We start from the raw sequence: 26,700 nt of genomic DNA, 5'->3' as shown, positions 1-26,700 counted from the left end.
AGAAAAGTGAGCGAGATACATTTTGGAATATATGACCACTATTTCCGGTACTTCCGGAACCGGAGACCGCGAGCCATTATGTTTAGTTGCCTACTGATAATGGCTATCGATTTGTGTAGTTTTGAAACCAGTTTAGACATTTTTTTACGTGTTTTGTTTCGCCGGTTTAAGTGACGGTGTACAACAGCTGTGCTTTTTAAAATCCGTAACAGCTGTGCTTTTTAAAATCGGTTTATCCATCTCCGAGAAAACCTAGTGAGATTATTCGACACACACAGACAATGCTCAACTCGATGAACTGAGTTAAATGGAATATGACACTTTTACATTTTTACTAGTTGGTTTTTCAAGTGAAGTGGTTCACATTCTTATATGAGAAAGGCTGAAAAACATGAGATATTTGAATTTTTATTGTTCTTTTTAAAATAAAAATCAAACAAAAAAAAATCATCAACAGTAGTAAACTTTTATACATACTCCTAATAATTACCTAGAACGTTGCAGATGACCCCAACTCGATCGGACCCACCGTTTCTGAAACATGTGTTATTGAAAATTTTCATGGGATTTTTGCTTGGTCCCTTCTCAAATGCAAAGCTAGAGTAAAATGGGTAAATTGATGATGCAAATTGTTTCGTTTGGCCATGAATAACGCTTACGCAGAATTTGAGCGAAATTAAAAAATGCAAAAATGGAATTTAAAAAAAAATCTGTCATTTGCGGTGCAATTGATTGTAAGCAAAATTTAAGAGTAAGCTCACTTAAATTACAAAGAAAATCACCGTTCAATGGTTTAGTGACGGATGAGTGGATTGCTCACTCAGTCCGACTCGTTGATCAGTCCCATATCAAAAACAGCAGGCTCAAATATTGTTTTCCAATTTTTTTTATATTTGGGTAATCGTTATTTGCAGTGCATGGGATTGATATCCGAGCACTTTTCGCATGGGACAGACATGAGTAGAGATTTAATTTTTCACATTTTACTGAACCAACCCGCAATTGTTATTGATGTTTCTGGAAAGTAGTGAGGGAGGACGTTGACTAGTTTCCACACCCTGTTTCCTATTACTAGCAGGTTAAGAAAGAACTACCAGAGGACCTCTATTCCAGGTTCCATGTCAGCCAACGTCAAGTCTCATTCAAATTATATGAAATTTACTATAACATGGTTCAATGGGGGAGTGAAAATAGGATCCGACAATAAGGAGCTGTTGAGCATATGGCATTTCGACTAATTGGAGTTGCTAGCGATTATCTTGTCTTTGTGAACATATGGTACCATGAAATTTTCGGAAAACTTGTTATAGTTTAGACCGAATTTTTTATGGCTCTGATTACAATTTTCTTTCATCGCCAAAGTTTTGATTTTTTTATGTACCAATCGTAGATTTTGTGTGTTATTAAATAGTCATTGGAAAATAAATGCCGATGTTGATAATTCGGCTTCGATTTTACTCTCCGGATTAATCAGGAATGGCGTGGATCAACTGATGTGAAGTAATCATCGGTTTGGTCATGGCCACGATGTGTAAATATACCGGTGGCGAGAAAAGCTATTATTGATTGTGTTAATAATTTTTTCATGAAATTTAGTAATCATTAGATCAAAATATGGCTCGGAATTTCATTGCACAATTACTTTGTGGTGTTTTCGGGTATATAGTTTGAATTTACAAGTTATGAAGTATATCCATCAAAGGGTCCGTTCATAAACCACGTAGACTGACAAAATTTTACGGGTCTGGCAAAATTTTATGTTTGTATACGAGGGGGAAGGAAGGTTTTGCCTAAAGTCTACGTTGTTTTATAATTTTTGCTTCAAGCAATTTACTTAGTATAATTAGCCGGCCGCGCGTTTCTTTCGATTGATCAAAAAGACCAAATGCATGATGCTTGAGAGCAGAATTGCAATTTGTCACGTCGAATAGTCTTGACAGACTGATTAAAAACATCGTCGACTGTCATCTGTATGTGAAAGTGATTATCAAATGAGATACTCCGTAGTTCTATGACCAAGTAGAAGTATACTCAAAGACAGGCGACTCTATTGTTTTTTCTTTCATTCTTCTATTCCCTATCGAAGTGAACAGCCCTCCTGGTTAATTGGAAGCAGCGTTTTATCTGTGTTTCAAATATATACAGGGTCCGCCATGCAACTTTTTTTAAACATGCAATAAAACACAAACTATTCATCCGATTTTAAAATAATTTTTTTCAAACTAAAGTACAACCCTTCCGGTTAATTGTGGAATATAATTTCATTCAAATGGCTGTCTCGACTGGCCTTGCAGTACGCCATGCGGTCGGTCCAGTTTTTTAGTACATTTTCGATTGTATGCAACTTTATTTCAGCTATGGCTGCACGAATGTTGTCCTTCAAGGCTTGAATTGGCTCTGGCTTGTCCACAGCCTCCCAAAGATAATAGTCTAACGGCGTCAAATCACATCTCCAAGGCGGGCAAACGACATCCGAATTTCGACTGATAATTCTTCGAAGACTGTTCGCAGAAGATCGATCTTAGCGTTGGCTGTGTGGCACGGAGCGCCGTCTTGTTGGAACCAAATGGTGTCCAAGTCTTCCTCTTCAAGTAACGGGAAGAACCAATCCCTAATCATGGCACGGTAGCGCTCACCATTGACCGTGGCGGCGACTCCTTCCTCATTTTCGAAGAAAAATGGCGCAATGATGCCCCCAGACCAAAATCCGCACCAAACCGTCACTCTCTGAGGATGCACCGGCTTCTCCATGATAACGTACGGGTTTTCCGTCCCCCATATGCGACAATTTCGCTTATTAACTTACCCGCCGAGATGAAAATGTGCTTTATCCGAGAAGATGATTTTTTGTCAAAAATCGGCGTCTTCTTCAAGCCTAGTTGGCGAAGCGATAACGCATCGGATGGTTTCGTATACAACCATTTTCGTTCAGCGGAAGGATAAAACTAAGTTTCTGTCAAATCAGAAGTGACATTAAGGTTACCAATGTCGAAATAACCGCTAGTTCAAAAAAAAGTTAGATGGCGGACCCTGTACAAAAAATAGAACGGCAGCGTATACCAGTTTTAAATTTGACAGTAGAACTGTTCGAATAAATAATACTAAAACGGCTTGCTGGGGATACGTTTGTTTCAGTTTCAGTTATATTATAGACCACCCATATGAATCCTTCAGCTGCTGAATTTACTCTTAGATGATATTTTGCACTCGTTTTCAGTATAGCAAATCATTTGATTAGCACGAATCAACTCAACTTTCAAAAAATGACGAATGTACTTTTTCATTACTCCAGTGAAATACTTGCGACAATATGAATGTACCTTTACAATATGAATGTACCTTTATAAACGAGATACTTTACTGAGTTTGCAAATTCAGCAAAGCAATGATTTTTGCCGAATATATAGACCGGTTCTCTGAAAGTAATTCTATTAAATCAAGCTACCAACTATGACAGGAAAAATAATGGTGTCTTAAACAAAACGAAATGTCTTTATCATTATATATATTTTTAGACACACACTGAGCCGTTTTTTCAACTAACACAGATGTTTCCAAAGACCTATTGACTGGTGCGGCTCTATAGTGTTTCACAATCAATAAATCGTTCCGGTGTAAGTATATCGGAAAGGTCAACTAGACGTTCCTTTATTTTGAAATCGAATAGTATCGTACGTTGGACTGGAACCGGAACCGGAAATTGCAAACGAAATCACTTTCCATTTTTAGCGGATAAGAAGGGAATCATGCACTGCCATGATTTTCTTAGCTAGACAACACTTAATATATCAGATTACGACATCATTATTTTTAGATAGCAGCTTTGAATTTCGTTAAATTACGGTTTCATGTCAGCTTTCCTTTGTTGCTATGATGATACTGTGTTATTTTACTTCGTTAACTGGAAAAATGTATTTTTTAAAGCGGTTCGTGGAGTGAACTAAGTCACTTTTGAAGATAGCAGACTTAAAACTGATACATTGATAAAGGTTGTAAAATGGCTATCGAAGTACTGGTATCTGGGTTTTTTACTATTTTGTTACATTAGTGAGAAAATAATGAAGAAATTGTGTATAGTAAAATTAACTGGAATTTATTTTCTTTAAAAGCGATCATTAATTGATTGTAAATTAATTAAATATTTGCTGTCGTCTTACTATTTCCGTCCTAGAAGTGGCACATATTTAGACGACATCTTCGGTTTCAAAATAAAAACTCTAAAGATAGACTCGATATCACCGAAAACTCAGTTAGGTAAATATTGAATAAATCAACTGGTAATCATTCGACTGTTGCCCCGCTTTCCAAGCAGAAAATCTTAACCGATTGGTAAGTTGTGATGGATGATAGGTAGAATCCAAACCGTGTTGCTCATGTTATGTTTGCCACCCACTAAACTACGCCCGGTCCAGCCATCATAGTGATGGTAGAACACTGACGAGACTGCCGACGTCGATGTCATGGCACGCGATTTCCTCTTGTAAAGAGTGCCGATAGGGAAAAACGACGAGTGAACGATGAGGGTCATCCTTCATCGGAAGTGCTGTGAAGTTTTCTATTCTTTTGTATTGCCTTGCGGCCGACTTGCAAGGGTGTCGATAGATACAACAACGGAAACAGGATAGGCGAATCGGTTTTGATTACTATACTTCTAAAAATGAAAATAAAAATGTGTGGAAGCTCTAGGAATAATGAAAAAAGCATTTTGATATGTTGTTCTGGAAACCATATCAGAATCTTCTCTATGACTTTTGAAAATGCTTGTGGAATTCGCATACAAATTTTAGATGAGCATATTTAACTACTTTCCTCTGTACAAGGCAATATGCCCATTTACCTTCTTCATATGCGGAATTCGATGCGCTTGTCATACCTTTTCTCGTAAGGGTAGTGAAATTGTTCGAGTATAATGTGTCTGCTCTTTTATTCCGGCACATCCCGTCCTCGTTCAACCGACCGGTGCCATACGGAACCCTACTGTGTTAGATGAAGAGCTGTTTGTGTGACCAGGATAATCTATTTGCTCTTTCAATGTGCTCATGGGTTCAAGGTAGTCCATTATCTTCATTTGCAACAGTTAGGAAAATTTCCTTGCTCAATGTTATAGATCCTAAAAACGTTTCCTCTTTTTGAAGAGAGGAGAATGATGTTTTGGAATTTACATCGATCAGTAGAGATATTTTTTCAATAATTATTCACATACCACAATCAAGCCCTGGCCATTGTTGCAAAATGCAAAAGCAGTTTTCTTCGCAGTCGTTGAGCGAAGATTTAGAAGAAAAATATCAATTTGTTTGAAAAATTTGTCTAAACAAACTTTTTTGTTATGTGGTGTTGTGCAGTTTTCAAAAATAATAATAATTATCAATTCAAGCTCAATATTTGCAAAGCCCCTATGAAGCGAAAAATGCAGATTAACTTTTACTTATAGAACGCATACAAACTTTTTTTGTGGAAGAAAAAATTTCTCTGGCTAAACCGCGGAAGAAAAAAAATGCTCTGCTTTATCCGCACTGGCTTCTAAGAAATAAAACTAATACGGTTAATTTGAACAGTAATCTTTATTTTTACGTTTCGCATTCAGCTCATCAGTGCGTCAGCAGTTTATGTTGAACTGCTAACGCCACCCAACGGTTCAACATAAACCGCTGAGCAGACGTAAAGTATTTGCTACTTACAAATAACTTATTGACACCGAAGTGCCATGTCTATCCTGACGTGCCGAAAGAGCAAAACAAATTGACGGCTGAATGCGAAACGTAAAAATAAAAACTAGTCATGTGCACTTTAGCGCAAAACGGTACACATGAGGTACCAAACCCCTAAATGACTACAATCTGTTGACGGCCAGTAGCCGTCAATTTGTTTTGCTCTTTCGGCACGTCAGGATAGACATGGCACTTCGGTGTCAATAAGTTATTTGTAAGTAGCAAATACTTTACGTCTGCTCAGCGGTTTATGTTGAACCGTTAGGTGGCGTTAGCAGCTCAACATAAACTGCTGACGCACTGATGAGCTGAATGCGAAACGTAAAAATAAAAACTAGTCATGTGCACTTTAGCGCAAAACGGTACACATGAGGTACCAAACCCCTAAATGACAGTAATCTATGTTAAATCATTACACAAATAAGGTCGCTGATTATTTGACCCAATTTTTTTCTTTATATAAAGATAAAGCAGAATTGAATTAACTTGGACAAAACTGATAACATCTAATTAGCCTTTTTTGACATGTAATAAATAGATTTGTTCAACAATAAAATTAGTATTTTTGGAATTAAACATGCCTTACTCTTTTCCATACAAGGCTGGGTGTTAATTTAAAAAAATGCAAAACTAACCGCGTTACTTTTTTCTGTCATTATTTCGAACGCTTATTTCTCAGTCATTTGTTGATGGATTTATATAATTTAACAACCAATCGATTCGAAACTTGACCTTATGAGGTAACGTCGTTTAAGTATTTCAATTGCATACCATTGAAAAATTGGGTTAAATTTACCTATGTTTTCACGAACCAATCACAGTCGCAGTCCTTGTCATCCTTTCATTCAATTTGCGAAATATAAACTATCGCACAAAAGGAAATCTATGAATATATGCCCGAATACATTTCTGCTTTAGTTAACCACTGGCTGTGAGCGAGCGTTTCTTGTCAGCTGGTGAAGGTGTTTGAGTATTGAGTGGATAAAAGGCTCGCTCGCTGGATAGTCGCTTTTGTATGTGTGCGATGTGGTCAGCATCGTATTGTTGCATTTTATTTTAATTCTCCGGTAACTAGCAGGCAAATTTAGAATTATCGGCGAAAGATTTTTCGGACCTAATTTGAAGCGCTTGAATCTAGGTGATTTGTTAATGAATTTGCCTCATTTTATTAAATCGTCAGCTTCAATATTGTACACTTAAAAATGTTTTAATTTCTTAACGGCTAGTACGTATACTGAAATCTCCATTTACATACGAACAAAACGGTGCGCAGTGATGCCTCTCCATACAAAAGTTGGCAAAAACTATAAATACGTCGATAAACGTCAGCGATGATTTTTTAATAATAATTTGAGGTCTCTAAAAATATTTACATCTTGATAATGTATGAAAAAATATTCGATCCACCCTAAAGTAACACGATGAACCGTTCGCTACGGACCGGAAAATGATTTTCTGATATGTTGTAACTTACAACTGATGAAGTTTATTGCACTATGAGTAAAGATAGGAGAGTAACATACGATTTTTTTTTGTTTTTCACTAAAATATTGATTTTTGGAAAATGCTCAACATTTTGCCTTTTTTTCAGTTTTTTGACTCGATTTTATGAAAGAACAAAAACTTTTCAATAAAAGATATACAAAATAGAATTTGGTTGAAAAAGTGCATGTGGTGGGATCAACTGGGCGCTATTTATTATGAGCTACTCAAATTAGGTGACACCATCACTAGTTCTATATATATCTTACACTTGCTGCGTTTGTACAGAGCATTGCTGTGTTTGTACAGAACATTGCGCAATATCGTCGAATCTGAGAAAAAGGAATTTTTCAAACGTGGTATCCAAGTCTTACCAGAAAGATGACATAAAGTAGTACTTAACGATGGACTATACTTTGAAAAACGGTACTGCAATGATACTCTCACTAAAAATCATGAAACTTAGCAGAAAAACGCGACTAATTTATTCCAGCGCCTGATATATTATAAATAGATTTATATAACGACATTTATATAGGTGTTTTATGCTTTATATGTTATAAATATTCTGATTTTATTTATCATATACCCAGTCACGTACACAGAGGGGGGGCCCGAGGGGCCCTGGTTCCTCCCGAAATCAAAAACAGATATTTAATTTTTAAGAAGATCTCAGACATGTGTTACAAAAATAACAAGACAGTAAACGTAAAGAAATGTAATACAATAACAGTTCCAGTGAAAAAGTTTAAAGTGTCTGTTAAAACACCCGTAAAAAGAACACCGAGAGTTAGGTACACCAGCAATCTTCAGTAACATTAGTTTTTTATCTTTGGGCCCCTCCCGAAACGATATCTTGGGTACGGGCCTGCATATACCCGTTTATTTAAATTTTACTCGCACCAATTTCATTTACAAAAGTATAATCCTTGTTTCTGAGATTTTTATTGTCGATCCCGCAAACAATTGAAATTAAGCTTTCAGGTGCAGAGATGTGCAGGATCGCATAGTGGTTTTTGAAAAGTAGAGAAAAAATGCTATAAAATCAAATACTATTGAATAGTGGCAACCCTTTCCTACCTATAAAGAACTCTAATCGCAAAACATCATAATTGCGCCATATATTTTGTATGGAAGAATGAAATAAAAGTTTACAATACCCTATGTTTGAGAGGATAGGGAGAGATTATTTCTAATTCAAAAATTTTTATATTTTAAACTGTAATCCTTCACTTATCTGAGAATTCAAAAAAATTAATACAGTACTGGAAAAAATAGTTTGTTTTTTTTTATTTCTGCCACCTTGACATCACTGTTCGGTGGTGCTCAAATGGATTCAGTATAAAGTTGCTTTATGATGATAACCATAGATACTTCTTTTTCATTAAATGTGGCTAAACACAATGAACTATCTCTCAGCATAAGCCATCAGACCTTATTATTTAACCAAACAATAATCGTGTATCCTAATTGAATAATTTGAATATGATTTAGTTTCATAAAGCATAATATTTTGTTCTAATCTCGCCTCCAAGAATCTCAAAGAAAGAATCCAGATTAAGTGTAACAATGCAATTTGAAGAAGTTGCTGTCCCACCAGGAATAAAACGCTTAAAAAGATTCACAACTTAGTACAAATGTGTAGCACAGACACACATATAAATAAATAAATATATATATATATATATATATATATATATATATATATATATATATATATATATATATATATATATATATATATATATATATATATATATATATATATATATATATATATATATAGGTATATATATATATATATATATATATATATATATATATATATATATATATATATATATATATATATATATATATATATATATATATATATATATATATAATTATTAGATGCAATATCATATAGTATTAAAGATAAACCCATGATAAGCTGATCAGCGATTTTACATGTATTACATGTACGACCCCTCGCTGAACTCGGTTCACCGCCAATTTCAGTTTAATTATCATTTACATCAAAACAACAAGCGTCTTATCACTACATGCGTTGTAACTATGACAATGTTCGTTCATAATTTGGTTGCGTATTTCATCAGAGCAGAGAGTTACGTCCAAAACCTCCTCTCCTCCAGATCTCGCAAAAGTTGGACGATTTCATAAATTGACTATGTGCAGGTTTGCACTGCTCACAAGTTCCATCATATCAGAGCCTCTCGAATGTATATCTGTGCTACCCCAAATAATATGGTGAGCATTGATGTCACTGCCGGTATAGTGGTTAATTACTTTTGCAGCGCTATGATACAACATTTTTGAAATCATAGCTTGGCAAAGGGTGGTTATGCGGTAAATATTCCGAACAATACACATATTTCCTGTCTATGCCATCAATAGTCATACCAACTGTGACAGCACAAATATCCCGAGTTATGAGATCCGATATGAGAGAAACATCGAGAGTACTATTTACAAGTATGCATGCTCGAGGCATTTCACGTGGATTAGTCATACCATTCTTGTTGAAGGCAACGAAGACTGGATTTAAAAATTTTCCAACGTATAAGTTTCCTTTTTGGAAATATGGTTCTTGAACCAAAGCTATAGAAGCTTTACCTTCTTGCAGAAGTCTGGATAGATTCATAGTTACTGTACGTTTATGCTAAAGATTGATTTATGCTACTCTAACCATAATCAATTAAAGTAATGAACACTTCCAACAACTAGAAGAAACCAACTATATTGTCTTATAATCGCCTATAACGAACCATGGAAGGGGTTTTTTAAATGCTTTAATCATTTGAGTCCCACGAGCTGCGAAGAATGAAATCGTCCACTGTGCCAGAACTTCGTTTAACACAGTAAGAGCAAAACCCAAGATATTCCGTTCACGATTGCATTGTTTAATCTCCTGCACTCATTCCGGTACAGGTACAGGTGGACCGTAGCGTTATTCTTAGCCAGCTGGGAAACCGCTACCGACACTACACGGCTATCTAGGCTGCTCAGAAAGGGAAGCTGACAATGATGATCAATTTCGGCCGAGCAGCCGAACAAAATTCATTGACTTTGAATCACTTCAATTTCTCTGGCCAAATGTGTCGATAATGAGCATTTGGTGTGAACAAGCCTTAATTTTTTTGTTTAGATGGTATGACATCTGTAAACATTTTGTTTTTATTGTAACGGCTTGAAAATAATCGTATCCTGTTATTTTCGGTATGAATTTAGTTCGATCCGATGTCATGTATCAAATTGTTACATAAGATCCTTTTCGTTACAATTTTCGAAGGACGGATGCGGGTTAATCAAAAAATTTAAAAATACTTTCTTCTGCTTCATTCAATATACCGTCACATGTGCATCGAATGTCAACCCAACTATCTTGATGCTTGATTTCAATTCCCTGAATGCAATCCCTGAACTTATCAAGGATTTCCCTGAACATATCGCGAACTGAACATCTGGTTCGTCGTTGATCGTGGTTCTTGAAAACCTTAGTAGTATTCGTCAATGCAGGAATCTGCCAGCGAGAGCAGCCTGAGAAGTGTATCAAGGAGCGTTATGTATTGACAGTTCTTATGTTCAAGTCAGTAGCCATTTTGGGAAATAGGGCACATAAAATTATCCAGGCAGTCACGTTGTGGAGTGAATTCCATGTTTCTTTGGGACCTATCCAGTTTCAATCTGTCGGACTGTATTTCGTGTTTCATCTAACGTGGATAGTTCCACAGCCTGCCTTTCGTCCGCACAACTTTAACAACTTCAAAGAGTTTTCCCACTCTGTTTGCTCGTAAAAAAGGAGCAATACTATTCATTTCTGCATCAACAGTGAAATCCTTATATTTTCTAGAAAACAAACCAACGATTTCAAATAAATTACCTTTTTGTCAACCTTCATTTCAGTTCAAGAGTTCGTTATAATGATGAAGGGAGAAGTAACATAATCATCGACACTATTTTTCTCGACACCATTATTCCAATAATCGAGACATCTTTTTATGCTTCAATAACAGCCTTTGTTCCTCTCAGATAGCGACAAATTAATACCTTCAGACTAGCATAAGTTTTCTTTCCATGCAGATAGAACGGTAATCAGCTATCGACGCAAAGAGGTGTGTGGTGGCAAGCTTCTCTGGCGGCAAATATAATTTATTATAATAGCTTATTTATAAACATGGCGCAGACATTAGACCTTGAAGTCTGATAATGATGGGAATCTGCATTAACCCGAAATGGCGCTAATTTGGTGGCATATTGCTTACGTGGAGACAGACAACGCTTAGTCGCAATTAGATTGTCTGTCTTGCAGCGCCATAATTCCTGTTAAGGGTACAAAGGTTGGTTCCAATGAATGATGTTCTGAGCTTGCGGCATTGTTCTGAAGCTCTAATAAAAAAATATATTGTACTGTCAAGCCGGTGTGGGTGAATATGATATTCAAATTTAAGTTTCTAGTTATAATAAGCGCGAACTTTTGAAAATATTTGTTTTGATCCACCTAGTGGTGTAATGATGCCTTTCTCATATTATTTATATTTTCATAAATATCATTAGACGATGCTTTCAAACAAAATTATTTGGAATTTGAATAAAAACTAGGAAGTTTAAATGGACATAATTAGTTAACCTTTAAAATTTGTAAAAAAGTTAACCTTTAAAATTTGTAAAAAAGTACGCCAAATAAAGTAGAAATCTCCCGTTTTTTGCAGCTTCACTCTAAGTGACGGTTTGAAGTTTACAGCACACTTAACTCTATAGTTACGGAACCGTAAATCGAATTCGAATGAAATTAAATTGCACTTTAAAACCGGATTCCGAGAATCGGCATGTCCGATATGAGTTTATGTGGTCTTCAAATTACAAGACCTGTTAAATAGAGGAATTAATTTACTATTTTGAAAAATTAGATTTTTCTTACATCTTTTTCTATGAAGAGAATCTTGAATTTGCAGTTTTTACCTATTTTCATAAATATAAAACCTGTTTTAATCCACCTAGTGGTGTAATGATGTCTTTCACATATCAATCATACTATCATATATAATACTGTGGTATTCTTCAAAATAATTTTCTTCGATTCTTAAAAGAATAACCGAAATCGTTTTGTTTGACCGTCTACTAATAAAAACTTTCAATTGGAAAACTTTTCAGGTTGATTTAGAAAAAAATTTAAGGTTTTTCCCCATTTTCAGTGATGGTATACAATTTTTAACCCACTTTACCCTATATTTCCGGATCCGGAAGTCGGATCCGCATGAAATTCAGGAATTAAGTATGGCACCACAGGACCTTTCATTTGAAACTAAGTTTGTGAAAATCGGTCGCGCCATCTATGAGAAAAGTTAGAACATATATTTTATTTTTCTTACACGTTTATAACTCCCGAACCGGAAGTCGGATCCAAATAATATTCAGGAATTTTATATGGGACCTTAAGACCTTTCATTTGAATCTAAGTTTGTGAAAATCGGTTCAGCCATCTCTGAGAAAAGTTAGTGCACTTATTTTCACAATTTTTTGCACATTTTACCCCATAATCCACAGTGATTGCATAACCTTTCTATATGAGAAAGGCAAAAATAGGTATAGAATTCACTAAAACTTTAGAAAAATTTTCCGAGGCCCGAAGGGCCGAGTGTCATATACCAATCCATTCAACTCGACGAGCTGATCAAATGTCCGTGTGTGTATGTGTGTTGTCAACTAAGAGGTCGAGATCTCAGAGATAACTGGACCGATTTTGATCAAACTAGTCGCAAATGAAAGGTCACCCCGTCACCCAGAACGCTATTGAATGATTTTGAGATCGGATGTTCACTTTTTGAGTTATACGAAGTTTTATGTCAAAATTTTCATTTTTGTGACAGTATCTGTCACACTTGACCTTGAAACACAATTTTTTATACTGTTACATACAATTGTTTCTAAGTACTAAAAAGACTGTGTACAGCATCCTTTTTCATGACAATTCGTCTAGGACCGGTTTTGGCAGTAGTTCGTTTTTTGCAACATAATCGTTCGAATATGACATAACCAGATGATGGCAGCATTTTCGAGTTGAAAGCAATTCCATAATTATATTAATTTAAACTGCTTACAGCAATAAATGCTGGAGGAACATAACATTCATATATCATTCGAATCAGTTCGTCGAGATCAGCAAATACGTTTACAGAAAATTTTACTCAATTTTCTCGGAGATGGTTGAACCGTTTTCTACAAACTCAGATTCATATGAAAAGTTTTCTCGTAGATGACTGAACCGATCTAAGATTCAAATGAAATCTAAGAACTATCTAAGATTCAAATGAAAAGTCTCAGATCCTATAAAACATCTTGCTTTTTAGTCAGATCCGACTTCCGGTTTAGGAGATACAGGTTGATTTGTATAAACATGTCTATTTCACATAAATTTATCGTCTATCGTTTATCGAGTTTGCAGATTTGGATAGTCGATAACCAAATAAACTTATTTCAGTTATAGTGGTAATCAGTTTTCGATTCGGAAAGTATTCAAAAATTATATCGCGCTACGATTTCTCATAGATTCTGCTACACTGATTTTCAAACAGTTTGAATCAAATGTAAACTATACAGCTCATGAGATGGATTTAACTGACTTCGGTTACACCGATTTTAGAATTCCGGTTCCAGTATCGAATCGTTTCTCAAAAAGGCCAAATCGAATTTCAGAAACAAAAATTCAAATTAAAGGATTTATGGTCCCATACAAATTTAAGAATTTTATTCGATTCTGGAATTACAGGGCGATATAGAAGATGACAATGCAAAAAAGCTTCAAAGTTGGACTCAAAACTACGGCCATACGAATCGGTCTCGGTTATGCTGGTTTCTCAATACCGGTTCTGGTAGTACCGTAAATAACTGTAAACTCTAAAGTGGAACTTATTTCGACATCTCATGGAATGTTTAATCGATTATTACACGTTTAGTTTCAAATTCGATCCGATTTTCAGTTTTGACATTACAGGGTTATGATTGAATAGAACTTTAAATTTCCGCTTGAAACGACGGTAATTGAAATAATGTCATAAGAACTAAAGCACCGAAGAATATTCATGCAAAAGACACATGCCGACGAAAAAAAAGGTATCATCTCACCACTCTGTAATTTCGGAATCGGAAGTCAGATTCATATGAAATAAAAAACATTTATATGGGGCAGTAGTGCCTTTTATTCCAGCCTAAGTTTGTGAAAATCGGTTCAGTGCATATTTTCTGAAAATTTTCGCACATGTTTCTTTGTAGCTCCGGAACCGGAAGTCAGATCCATACCAAATTTAGAGAAAAAAAACCTTCTTAATTCACCTAGTGGTGTGATAATGCCTTTCTTTTACTTAAAAATTGTCTCATGAAATTTTTGTTTATCTCTTTATTATATTAGTTTTTGGTGCCAATTTTGCTCATTTTTGACACCAATTAATTTAGATTGATTCGAGTAGTTCACAAAAGCATGCTTCAGTGTTTATGTCACATACGTATTACGTAAAAAATTTACGTATTTTGTTTCGCCGGTTTAAGTGACGATGTACAATATTGAACACACTTTACCCTATACCTCCGAAACCGTAAGTCGGATCCAAATGAAATTCAGGAATGCCGTATGAAACCGTAAGACCTTTCATTTGAATCTAAGTTTGTGGAAATCGGTCAAACCATCGCTGAGTAAATTAAGTGAGATCCATTTTGGAATATATGACCACTATTTCCGGTACTTCTGAACCCCCGGTCTCCAGAATAGACGGACGTTGTTTTTTTCTCAAAACAAACTTATAAAACCGATACACTGAAGAAGGATGTAAATAACATTCCGAAACACGCGTATCTGTATGGTAACGTTTGTTATGCTTCATTGAAGTGTAGTGACTTTGTGAAAGTGTAATAACGTGACAGTGAAATAGTGGAATTAAATGGTACATAAATAGTGCAACTATTGTATATATTCCGCTAACAGCTCCAGGTAAAAATAGTGAATCTAAGTTTGTTAAAATCGGTTTAGCCATCTCCGAGAAATTTGCGCGGTAAAAAATCAACGTGTTTTGTCGTTTACGACACTTATACCATCATATCTTCGGAACCCAAAGTCGCAATCATTTGATCTTCGAACTGGATTTCTTAGTGTTTTATCAACAATTCAAGCGTATGTATTCATAATGAACAATACTTTTGAAAACTATAACATAATACATTTTCCTCACGAAAAAATAGTTGATTCAGAATCTTATAAAAATTTCCAATATCAATCGAAAGCTTGGATTTTAAGATTTTTAAAAACGAATATAAATTGAAATGAAAGTACTATTAAAAACTATCTTGCAAATTAGTTTGAAAGAAATCATTTTATTCTTAAAAACGTGCAGTAAACAGTGAGATGGTATCTTTTTTTATCCGATCCACATGTTTTCTGCTTCAATATTCGTTTGTCTTTAAAAAATTGTCACAAGCAAGAATGGTAATCGATTGCTTTGTTGAAATGGTTGAAATACATAGGACAAAATATTTATCAAAATAAACAGGACATTTTCAATATATATTTTCTTGAATACATTTGAGTGACTTTAATATTTCGTTTTTTCGATGGTAGTAGTTGAAGACCGTTACAGTCGATTTAGTTATGTATAGATTATCACTTTGAACAATTATGTTGCCAAATCAAATGTTACCAAAGAGATATCTGAAAAAAATCACCTTAAGACCATCGTCCAAGTACTATGCGCGAGGGTGGTTTTAGGACATTTTTGATGGAAATTTTGAAAAATTTGCCGAAACCAAACTTAGAAAACTTTACAAAACAAACATCATTCCGTTTTTAAATTGACTTAGCATCGTTGCAAAATTATTTTTATATCATTTAGTGCTTCCAAATCTTTTAAAGCGTAAGGTTTTCCAAAAATGTGTCTTAATGTAATCTTTGTAGCCAGCATAAAATTTATTTGGAAAAAAATTGTCATGTCATCGCATTATTTTTCCAAAAAATTGTGAGAAATCACAAAAACACTCATTTTTCTGAGCTATTTGTGATAAGACTCGGAAAATCCTCTGAATTTTCCAACCATTTTTACCCTGCAGATAGATAAAAGTTTTTCCAAGGTCTGTACGTTTTTGGTTTTGGCAAATTTTTCAAATTTTTGATCAAAAATTTCCTAAAGCCACCCGCGCGCATGGTACTTCGACGATGGTCTTAATAACTCGGGAAATAATCATCTGATTTAAAAATTGATCTAAATCATGAATACTTCCAGGAAGACTTTTTATTTGCAATCAGTTTGGTAAAAATCGGTCCAGCTATCTCTGATAAACATGCCTCCTATATTCGCACACACATACACACACAGAAATTTGTTCAGTTTGTTGAGCTGAACCGATTAGTATATGACCCTCGATCCCTGAAATAAAAAAATGTTTGTAAAAAAAATTTAACCACACATCGGTCGTGCAGATGTACATATAAGAAAATTATAGGCAACTGAATTACTTTTAGATCTATGTTTCATCGCATTTTAAAAAGTTTAATTAGTAAAATAATTTCCCTAAATAAGAGGGAGCTGTCTCGTTGCCGTGTTATTTTTCGGAAATTTTCATTTCGGCTATTTTGTTTCATCAGTCATTTCCCAATGCTTTCATTGAATGCTGAAAAACATTCAACTGTAAATCAGTTACACGTAAAATCGCACTCTTACATACATACTAAGGATACATTTCAGTGATAAGCAATATTCGTAATGTGAATCCTTCTTCTATCAGAATATAGTAACGTCAAATCCTCTTCTTGTATCATCACCAACTCAACTTGTTATACCTTGTCAAATAAATTACAGTGTACTCTATTAATTCAGTCTGATTGGTTCAGGACTTCCAATGGACCGTTTAGATCGATGAGAGTGAATAAGGATGTAGAAATGCTATCACCAGCAGATGTTACGAAATTTTAAATTTGAGTTCGCGCTTCTCACTTGATGGCGCTCGCAGAAGGAAAAGTTTTTCGCTTCCAGGTGCCGATGTGATGATATCCGAGAGGTATCAAAACAAGTTTTGGTAATTGTGTGCTGACGAACAGTTTGGAACATTGTTTTGATATTTACACATACGCGACACATTCAGGGAAAACTCGATGGCTGTTAGGTAAAAATGCTACCTTTCAATTTACTTAACGCGCGACTATGCTGTGTATTTAAAAAAAAAGAGAATGAATAATAAGTACAAAGAGGATCACAATATTGGATTTCGCTCACATAGTGCTTGTGCTATTTTTATATACTCTTGTTTATTTGCGATTATTCAGGAAGCTTTCACAAAATATGTTATGTTACGTGAATACACAACTGAATGATTGTCTTAATTTTCCTTATTAGCAATTCTTTATTAAAAGTGTTTCGTGCAGCAAGCAGCTTTGATTTATTTATTTTACAAACCAATGAAGAGATTTCCATAAATAGAATAATTTTAACAAAAACTATAAAATCCTAATCTAACTGAGACTTGTATAAAGCATTTCACTAATTCGATAATTCCCCCTATTGGAGCAACTTGCTCAACCAATGCTTCCGTTGTATCACAAGAATTAATGAATTAGTCGTACGTGATATAATTCACTAACAAAACTATTCATGTATCATGCGGAATGTGCGAGTGAAAGGCACCGAGACATGAGGACTTGTTCGTACTATCATAGCAAAATGGAAATCTGCGTCTACGAAAGGAAATACATCCATAGATTCCTGATTCATATTCCTATGCCTGAAATTTAATCTGATTGAATCACATGACACATGACTGTCAATATTTCCCAATCAGTTATGTTTCTTCAGTAAGCCCTATCCTTTTCGAAATCTCAATCTCGCTAGAAGCAAGAAAATCCATTAACCAAGGTTTTGTTTATATTATATTCATCGTGATCTGTTTGGGTATTGATACATTTAGATGCCAGCCTGTTATAATACACACTTTCCAGAACTGGAGTAACTCTATTTTTTGCTGGATTTTTAGAATGCTGCCCATTTCCTGTTTCGAGCTCAGGACATCAAAAAATTGTTTTAGTTCAAAACATTCGCTTCCTTTCATACAAGAATCAATCACATCCTCGGATTTTTTTCTATCCATTCACATAAAATGACATGACTCAAGATCCCTAAAATTTAGGCGGCTTTTCATTTTACATTGAATATTAATAAAATTAATGAAAACGTCATTAATGAAAACGTAATTAGAATTTTAATACTTTTTCCAAGGAGATCGAGGTTTTGGAGCAGTTTTTTTCAAAAATCGCATCTTCGTTTATTTTTTCGTAGTCATTGATGCTGTTATTTTTATTGATGATTTTACTGTTGTCGGAAATGTCATTGCATGGCTATTTTGTAGTGCTTGGAATGTTGAAATCCTTTGTAGTATATGTTGCAAAAGTCAAGGATTAATTATATTTGCTCGTCACATTGTTATTTACTTTTGTTAAATTTACTGGGTTCACTAGTTACTGGTACTGAACAGTTTTACTTGCCTTTGGTTATATATAACGGTCGCATTTTTTTTTTACGAAAAACAGTCCATTTGGCGTAAAAGTCAAGAAAATGCAGTACATCGACTTTGAAAAAAACACATTTCGTTTAACAGTACACATTTTTCTAGAAATAGTGAATAAAAAAAAGCAAATAAATTTGCTACATGCAGGGTAGCTTAAGTTTCAAAACGATTTCGCCGGATAGGAACTAGCTACGGGTTCGAGTCCTATCTCTGCGGTAGCTTTTTCACAGTTTTCATCACACAGTTGTATTCGCATATCATTTTTTGAATCTGTTTTCCTCGTTCGATACTGATCAAATGTAAAACTAGCTCAATACGGCTCTACGTCTTGACAAGACTAAGCAAATCATAAAAAAAAACAAATAATTATCAAATGATTTATTTTCATAATCTCAATATTTTTATTTCCTTTTTATGGTAATTCTAAGTTCAACAAAATGTAAAAAAATCACGAATTATTCATCAAAACATTTTTTGAGAAGCGGATATTTTTGTTTTAGTGTATTTTTTTTATTTTTGGTAGAGGCAGTTTTCTTTTTTGTAATCATCAAAATTTCGCTAAATTGTTGTAGTGTTGTCATTGTTTTTTTTTAAATAACTATTTATTGGAATATGAGTTAAAATTAAATTATTAAGATTTAAATTGGGTGTTCAGCCACAAGTGGTGACTTTTCAGCCCTATTATATATATGATTTGGTTATTACCATGAGGACATTATTTGCTTCCGCCATTCTGAGATTTTTGTGTAGGAAAAATTCTAAACCTTATATACTAACTTACTAACTAATACAGAGAGCGAATCGATTCAATTGAAGATAGCATCGATTTTTGTCGGAACTTGCTTATAACAGTTCGGCTGAAAAGTTCGTATTGTTTAAAAGAAACACACATTTTTTTGCCAAAATTCGTTTTTATTATTCAACATAATTGCCATCAGAGGCGATACAGCGATTATAGCGATCTTCCAACTTTTCGATACCATTTTTGTAGTACGATTTGTCCTTTGCCTCAATATGGGCCTCAGTTTCAGCGATTACCTCTTCATTGCTTCTAATTTTTTTACCAGCGAGCATTCTCTTGAGGTCTGAGAACAGGAAAAGTCACTGGGGGCCAAATCTGGAGAATACGGTGGATGAGGGAGCAATTCGAAGCCCAATTCGTTCAATTTCAGCATGGTCTCATCGACTTGTGACACGATGCATTGTCTTGATGAAACAAAACTTTTTTCTTTTTCAAATGAGGCCGTTTTTTTGAAATTTCGTCCTTCAAACGCTCTAATAACGCTATATAATAGTCACTGTTGATGGTTTTCCCCTTTTCAAGGTAGTCGATGAAAATTATACCATGCGAATCCCAAAATACAGACGCCATAACCTTACCGGCCGATTGTTGAGTCTTTCCACGCTTTGGGTTCGGTTCATCGCGTGCAGTCCACTCAGCTGACTGACGATTGGACTCCGGAGTGATCTGATGGAGCCATGTTTCGTCCATTGTTATATATCGACGAAAAAAATCGGTTTTATTTCGATATAACAGCTCCAAACACTACTCAGAATCATCAATTCTTTGTTGTTTTTGATCGATTGTGAGCTCACGCGGCACCCATTTTGCAAAAAGCTTTCTCATATCCAAATATTCGTGAATAATATGTCCAACACGATCCTCTGATATCTTTAGGGTGTCAGCTATCTCGATCAACTTCACTTTACGGTTAGTTTTGGAGAACACTTTACATTGGGTTCGAATTGGGTAGGGACGGTTATTAATTTTCAATGGGTACGAGTCGGGTTCAGGCTTAAGAAATTCTTTCTACAGAAACCTGACTGGAATACGAAGCGAAAAACCACCATAGTTCTCCTTCAGGCCCGCGTTGGCAGTTCAAAGCATAGGAAACTGGTCTTACAAACCAGTTGTCGTACGTTCGGACTTCGACCTGGAAGTATTCGTAGTGTCAGTAGGATCGTATTACTAGTCATTGAACGATTCTGTACGCTATAAATCAGCTGCGAAGGCTGTTGAAACAGGAAGGCTAAATTCTAAAAAGGAATGTAATGCCCAGGCTTTGCTTTGTTCTCTTTCGACGAAAAGAATCACTACGTACGACGACGGTGACATGCGGTGAAGACAATGAGCACGCACTTCTTCAGCTCCGTGTTCTACGAACACAAAGATTGTGTATTTTACGTTATCATATTTGACACTGTTCACGTCGTTATTAACCGAGGTGAATGTTATTGCATAACGTTCGCGTTCCCCCCTTTCCCCCTTATTCCAATCTTCCGTTCTTCCGTTCTTCCGTTCTTCCGTTCTTCCGTTCTTCCGTTCTTCCGTTCTTCCGTTCTTCCGTTCTTCCGTTCTTCCGTTCTTCCGTTCCACCGTTCTTCAGTTCTTTCATTTTTCTGCCTTTTTGTTCTTCCGGTTTTACAATCTTCTATTTTTTCTTAATTCCGGTTCTTCCTTCTTCCAATGATTTGTTCTTCCATTTTTCCTTTTTACTTCTTCCTTACGCCTTCTTTCTTATCTCATGTTTTTTTTATTTCTCGAAGGTCATTCATACATTACCAGTGTTACGATATAACCGACACTGAGTATCCTTTCCGGTTGGACTCGATCATACACACTTCTTAATAACCTTGTAATTTTACATCTTATAAGATGCACATAAATGGAGCGTCGCAGCTCACGCCAATTTACGTACAAGAACATATAATATTGTGTAATTGAAAAATTCCATGACATGAAATTTATTGGAAATAAACTAAGAACAGCGACTTGAGTCGAGAAACTTTGGATCACAAAAGACATCCGTTGATAGATTGAGCTTCAGAAGCATACATCTGCTTGGCTGGTAAATGATGGATAGAAATCCATAAAGTCGAACTTGCTAGCCGAATGCCAATTAAAGTCGGAACCAGTAATACTCATTCAAGCATTAAGCCATCGCAAATGGAAATTTTCATCATTTGACAAATTAGGTCTATATGAATTGCATTTATCAATTGCAATTGTATGTGGAACCAGTTCACCTGCTAAATTTTTTAAATTTCTGTTGTATGTAAGAAATTCGTTTTGTGAAACACATTTTCTACACGTTAAAATAAAATAAGATGAGTTTACTCAATCCCGAAAACGAATAACTGACCGCGAACATAGTTGACTGTACAACCTCATCAGTGATGCCTCTGGAGTACTTCAAGGAAGTCATCTTGGACCGTTTAATTTTTTTTCTATATCTCAAGGGTTTAAATTTGACTAATTTGTTATTTAGGGGTTTGGCTAAAAGCTGTTGAACTGTTTAAGATTTTGCAATAAGCAGTTCAATTTGAATTTCAAATTAATTCTTATCATCCAATCAACAACTGACACGGATTTCTTACAACAGCAGATAAATAATTTAATTGATTAATATAATATCTGTCTGTAATGAAGTTTGTCTGTAATAAAGTTCGACTATATTATTTCCAAACTGTTTTTGTTTTCTTCATGCTCCATTTTTCTATGTCAGGAGGACTTGTTGGCTCAGGATCATTGCACCGAAAGTCATTTCGAAAAATGGGTCATTTTGCCAAAAGAAAAAATTATCATGCTGTGAATTCCCATTCGCCGAATCATACCATTGTCGTAGTGCCGTATTGGAATTCATTTTATATAAAAACAATGAAATTTTACAGCGTTTACGTCTGTTTTATTAAGCTGAAATCGTATATCGGAAATATTTCCGTGTTTAATGGTACGAATGAATTCATTTTTCCATGATTAATTCAGAGAAAAATCTCTTTTGATTAATTTTTTTTAGAATGATTTATTATCTTCAGAATGTAATTTTCTGGAAAATGAATTGACTTTATTGATTACTAAGCATCGAACCATATGCTAAAGAAACATTTTTTTTTATTATTCTGTTAAAAGTGGTAAAAATCAATTGATAGAAACATATTTTTCATAACAACCACATTGTCAGATTCTACATTTGCGTTAGAAATAATGCCCCAGCAACCGTGTAAAACAAAAACCGTTATGTTCCGAAATGGCAATGCATTACGCCCTTTGAAATGGTAAAATAGACCAAAAGCAGAAATAGACATATTATTTGCATGATCCACTAATTGCAATTGGGAATCTACATTTTCAATCTATGCTTTGTTTCAAAGATTTATAATAGTATAAAATAATATTTTGAAACGAAACACATTGTTGAATCGAGAGTGGGCACTATGTCCATAGAGTGACTGTTACGGAAAAACACTAATATATTAAAAGATATGGCTTTGTTTTTTTGCACGTTTAAACCATGAATTAAATCGATTGCAATTTTTATCATTGCAATAGAATGTATCGTTGGTATATTGATATATATTGATTAAAATATCCATCCTTAAACAAAAACTCAAATAAAAATTTTAAACATCTATCCGCTTAAAAAACAATTTTCAATTAGTTAGATCATATGAATGTATTTTTGTGACCGACTCCCGGTGAACGACCGGTGAAGATTAAAGCCGGGTTTATATACCTTCCAACTTGAGAAAAGATGCATTTCGTTTAATCTGAGAAATATAAAAACGATTTATTTCAATAAATTAAATACCACCAAATGAAACAGAACTAACGAAACATACATAATAATCAATCTTAGACAATAAACACTAATTGGACTGTCAATAATTGTTGACACCGTTTACCCTGCCTGTGCAAAATTATTTCTCGTCGACTACATTTCGTTTATATGCGGCGTAAAATGACGACTAAATCAGGTGTAATTTATCAGGAAAAGGTTCAATACAAATTGGCTAGTCAGTCAGTCTTAATTGCGAGGGAAGCAAAAAAGGAATTGAAACCAGTCAGACAGGCGAGGCGACCAGTTCAGCGCGAGTGAGGTTTCATCACTCAACCTGTATTGTTTGTAAATATTCATACATGCACCTTCGTACACATACCTAAAGAAAAAGCAATGCCACCGCATGGTCCCTGTGACCCGCTAGATTTTCCGCGTTTTTATTGTAACATCGAAAGCGTGAAACTCGGAGAAAACAAAAACTGTCACCTTCAGCAGAAATACAATTCCAATTAGGCCGTGCAGTGCTTCCGTACCACGACCTCCGGCAACTTTTACAATTTTGCTGGTCGGCTGCCCATATGATGAGTGAGCCTTAGTTCATTTTCATTGTATAAATTGCGCCTGAGTAGATGCAAACATTAAGGCATATCCCAGTTGCGTACTTCTGGAAAAATGTTTCAGAATAAAAGTATTTCCGGGAGCGCTTTAAGTTGCACATTTCGCATTTAATTCATTTTTTAAGTACTCGTACAACAACGTGATAGCCAGTCTCCAGATGGGAATTTGAATTCAGCATAGCTAGAAGCTCTCGGAGGTAACTTCATTTGTTCATGTGAAGCAAACTTTCTTAATTTGATATAAAGATTTCGTTTAAAAAAAACGGCCAATTGATGCATCTTGATGCGTAACATAGTCGGAGAATGGTCGAGTCATTGATGACTATTTTTATATACTAGTATTACACATCCTTAACTACATACTCCAAATACACATCGTTGTGCATTTCTATTACTATTATAACTCTACTCTACCACAAAATGTTTAGTTTCCAACAAGCTACGAGTAATTCTACACATGACTTATGATGGGTACGTGATTTTATTTACATCGTTATACAACACCTCAGTAGTGGTTGAAAATCTAGATGAATTGTTCCGTTGATGCGGGAACTGTAGCGTTCGGTGAATTTGTGTTGTTTTGCACGTTTGTTTAACATTTAACACCACATAGTGCAGCAAATGTTGGATGACGCAGTACGAAGAAGAAAGCAGGAATCATTTTTCTCATTGCGTAGTTTCGTGGCATAACAGAGATGTTCCCACAATTCACTTCGCTTTACTTTCATGATTTCATCAGTCACCTACTCTTATGAATTTACCAACTCCACAAATATGAAAAATCTATGAAAAAAAGTTTCCTGTATTGAGGTTAATTCAATGTGAATGTCACGATCTTTCCGAAATAGCACACTATTTTTAGTCAAGTTAAATTTTACCCGATAACCCCACATTTTCTCTCGTAATGTTACAAAACAGGTGGCATTTTTCGAAGTTACATCCAGAAGAACAAAAAAAGATTAATATTTCATACATACGAAATTCCAACTTTCCAAGCTGCGTTGGAAGGCAGCAGTTCTATATTTTAAGCAGTTTTTCGATGGAAAATAAAAATTGAATGATCATTTTGAAAACAGAATAGTAAAAACTGGTGTCACTCATTTAGCAGTATATTTGCACAGGTGGAAAGCAAAGTGAAATTTTCATTACCACAGACATGTTGTTCATTGTTCAATGAAGCGTGATCGCATTGCATAAGGCTAGTTAGGTGCATTATGTTCTCAATCCACATGAATCCATTAAACTGCCTTGCACTACGTGAGCCATGATGAAGCGAGAACTCAGAAAGACCAGGAAATAATGCAATTGAATGTAATGCTAGGGAAAATATAAAAACCTGTTTCAGTGAACCTAGTCATGTGAGGATGCCTATCTCATATCACTCATATTCTCATTATTTCATTTCATTTATGAAAATCAAATCATTAAATCATAAATAAAAAAAAAAATTTGCTCGTGCGTATACGTACGTACATATTTCAACCGTTTAGAATAAAATTCGGAAAATTTTTCTCTTTTTCCCTTGCTCATACAGAAAGGCTATCCAATCGACTTTACAACCGAGGCCCGTGCGTGCGTGTGTGTGTGTGTGTGTGTGTGTGTGTGTGTGTGTGTGTGTGTGTGTGTGTGTGTGTGTGTGTGTGTGTGTGTGTGTGTGTGTGTGTGTGTGTGTGTGTGTGTGTGTGTGTGTGTGTGTGTGTTTGTGTGTGCGTGCGTGCGTGCGCGTGCGTGTGTGTGTTTGTGTGTGTATGTATGTATGTGACAAACAATGTCACCCAATTTTCTCAGAAATGGCTGAACCGATTTTCACAAACTTAGATTCAAAAATAAGAAAAAAAAGTCACACACGTTTCTCAGAGATGGCTGAATCGATTTTCACAAACCTTGATTCAAATGAAAGCTCTTATGGCCTCATATGATTTTCTTGAATTTCTTCTGGATCCAACTTCCCGTTCCGGAATTACAAGGAAATATGAGCAAATATATTAAAGTATGCGCACTCAATTTTCTCGGAAATTTCTTAACCGATTTTTACAACCTAAGATGCAAAAAAAGGTCTTGAAATTATTAGAAAAGTCTCCGAAAATTTTATCCCGATCTGTCTTTCGGTTCCGGTATTACAGTGTGATCAGTCAAAATTTTCAATTTCATGAGTATTTTTTCACAAACGATGGCTAAATGAGGTGCACATTTTCATAAAACTTACTGCTAAATCCATCTACTTGGCAGACCTAGTTAGTTAGAGAATATATAAAACTACTTTGGGACTACTAGTCCCTGGTTTCCGCTTCCGACAGCACTGATAATGGTGAAGAAAATCTCCAAAAATGGAACTCACTTCGATTTCTCTACAACGGTTAAACCGATTTTCACGAATAATGATTCAAGCTAAAGCTCTCATTGTTTTCAAATATGCTGTGCAATTTCATCCAGATCCGACTTCCGGTTTCGAAATATAGGACATTGAAATTTTCGTTCAATGACGATGCAGAACTGGCACGCGTCGGTACGTGAGGCTTTGCTCCGTTCGTAGTGTGCTTTGTTCAATTTCGTATAAAAAGTAGGGTTGCCACATTTAAATTTATACCTTATAGGTGAAAAATATGCAAATTTGGTTCTTTTTTGATCATAAGGTATGTTTCTGTGCGTGTATGTATGTGTCAAATAGTGTCACTAATAAAATAAAAATCTCGTAGTCACATAGGTTGCTATTGAATTTCATCATGCTTTCATAGGGTAAAGTGTGCTTAAAATTGCACACCGTAATTAAGAGCGACGATGCAAAAAAGGTAA

General features: G+C 35.1%; 1 protein-coding gene across 5 annotated transcripts in view; it reads left to right on the top strand.

Annotated features, from left to right (window-relative positions):
• LOC131439058 (orexin receptor type 2-like) overlaps positions 1 to 26,700 on the top strand; it is a 335,326-nt gene that overhangs the window by 12,837 nt on the left and 295,789 nt on the right. The window lies entirely within an intron of this gene.

This window comes from Malaya genurostris, chromosome 3, assembly GCF_030247185.1.
Source record: "Malaya genurostris strain Urasoe2022 chromosome 3, Malgen_1.1, whole genome shotgun sequence".
NCBI lineage: Eukaryota > Metazoa > Arthropoda > Insecta > Diptera > Culicidae > Malaya > Malaya genurostris.
Note: the sequence above shows the minus strand (reverse complement) of the source record. Positions and strands in the feature narration are given on the sequence as shown.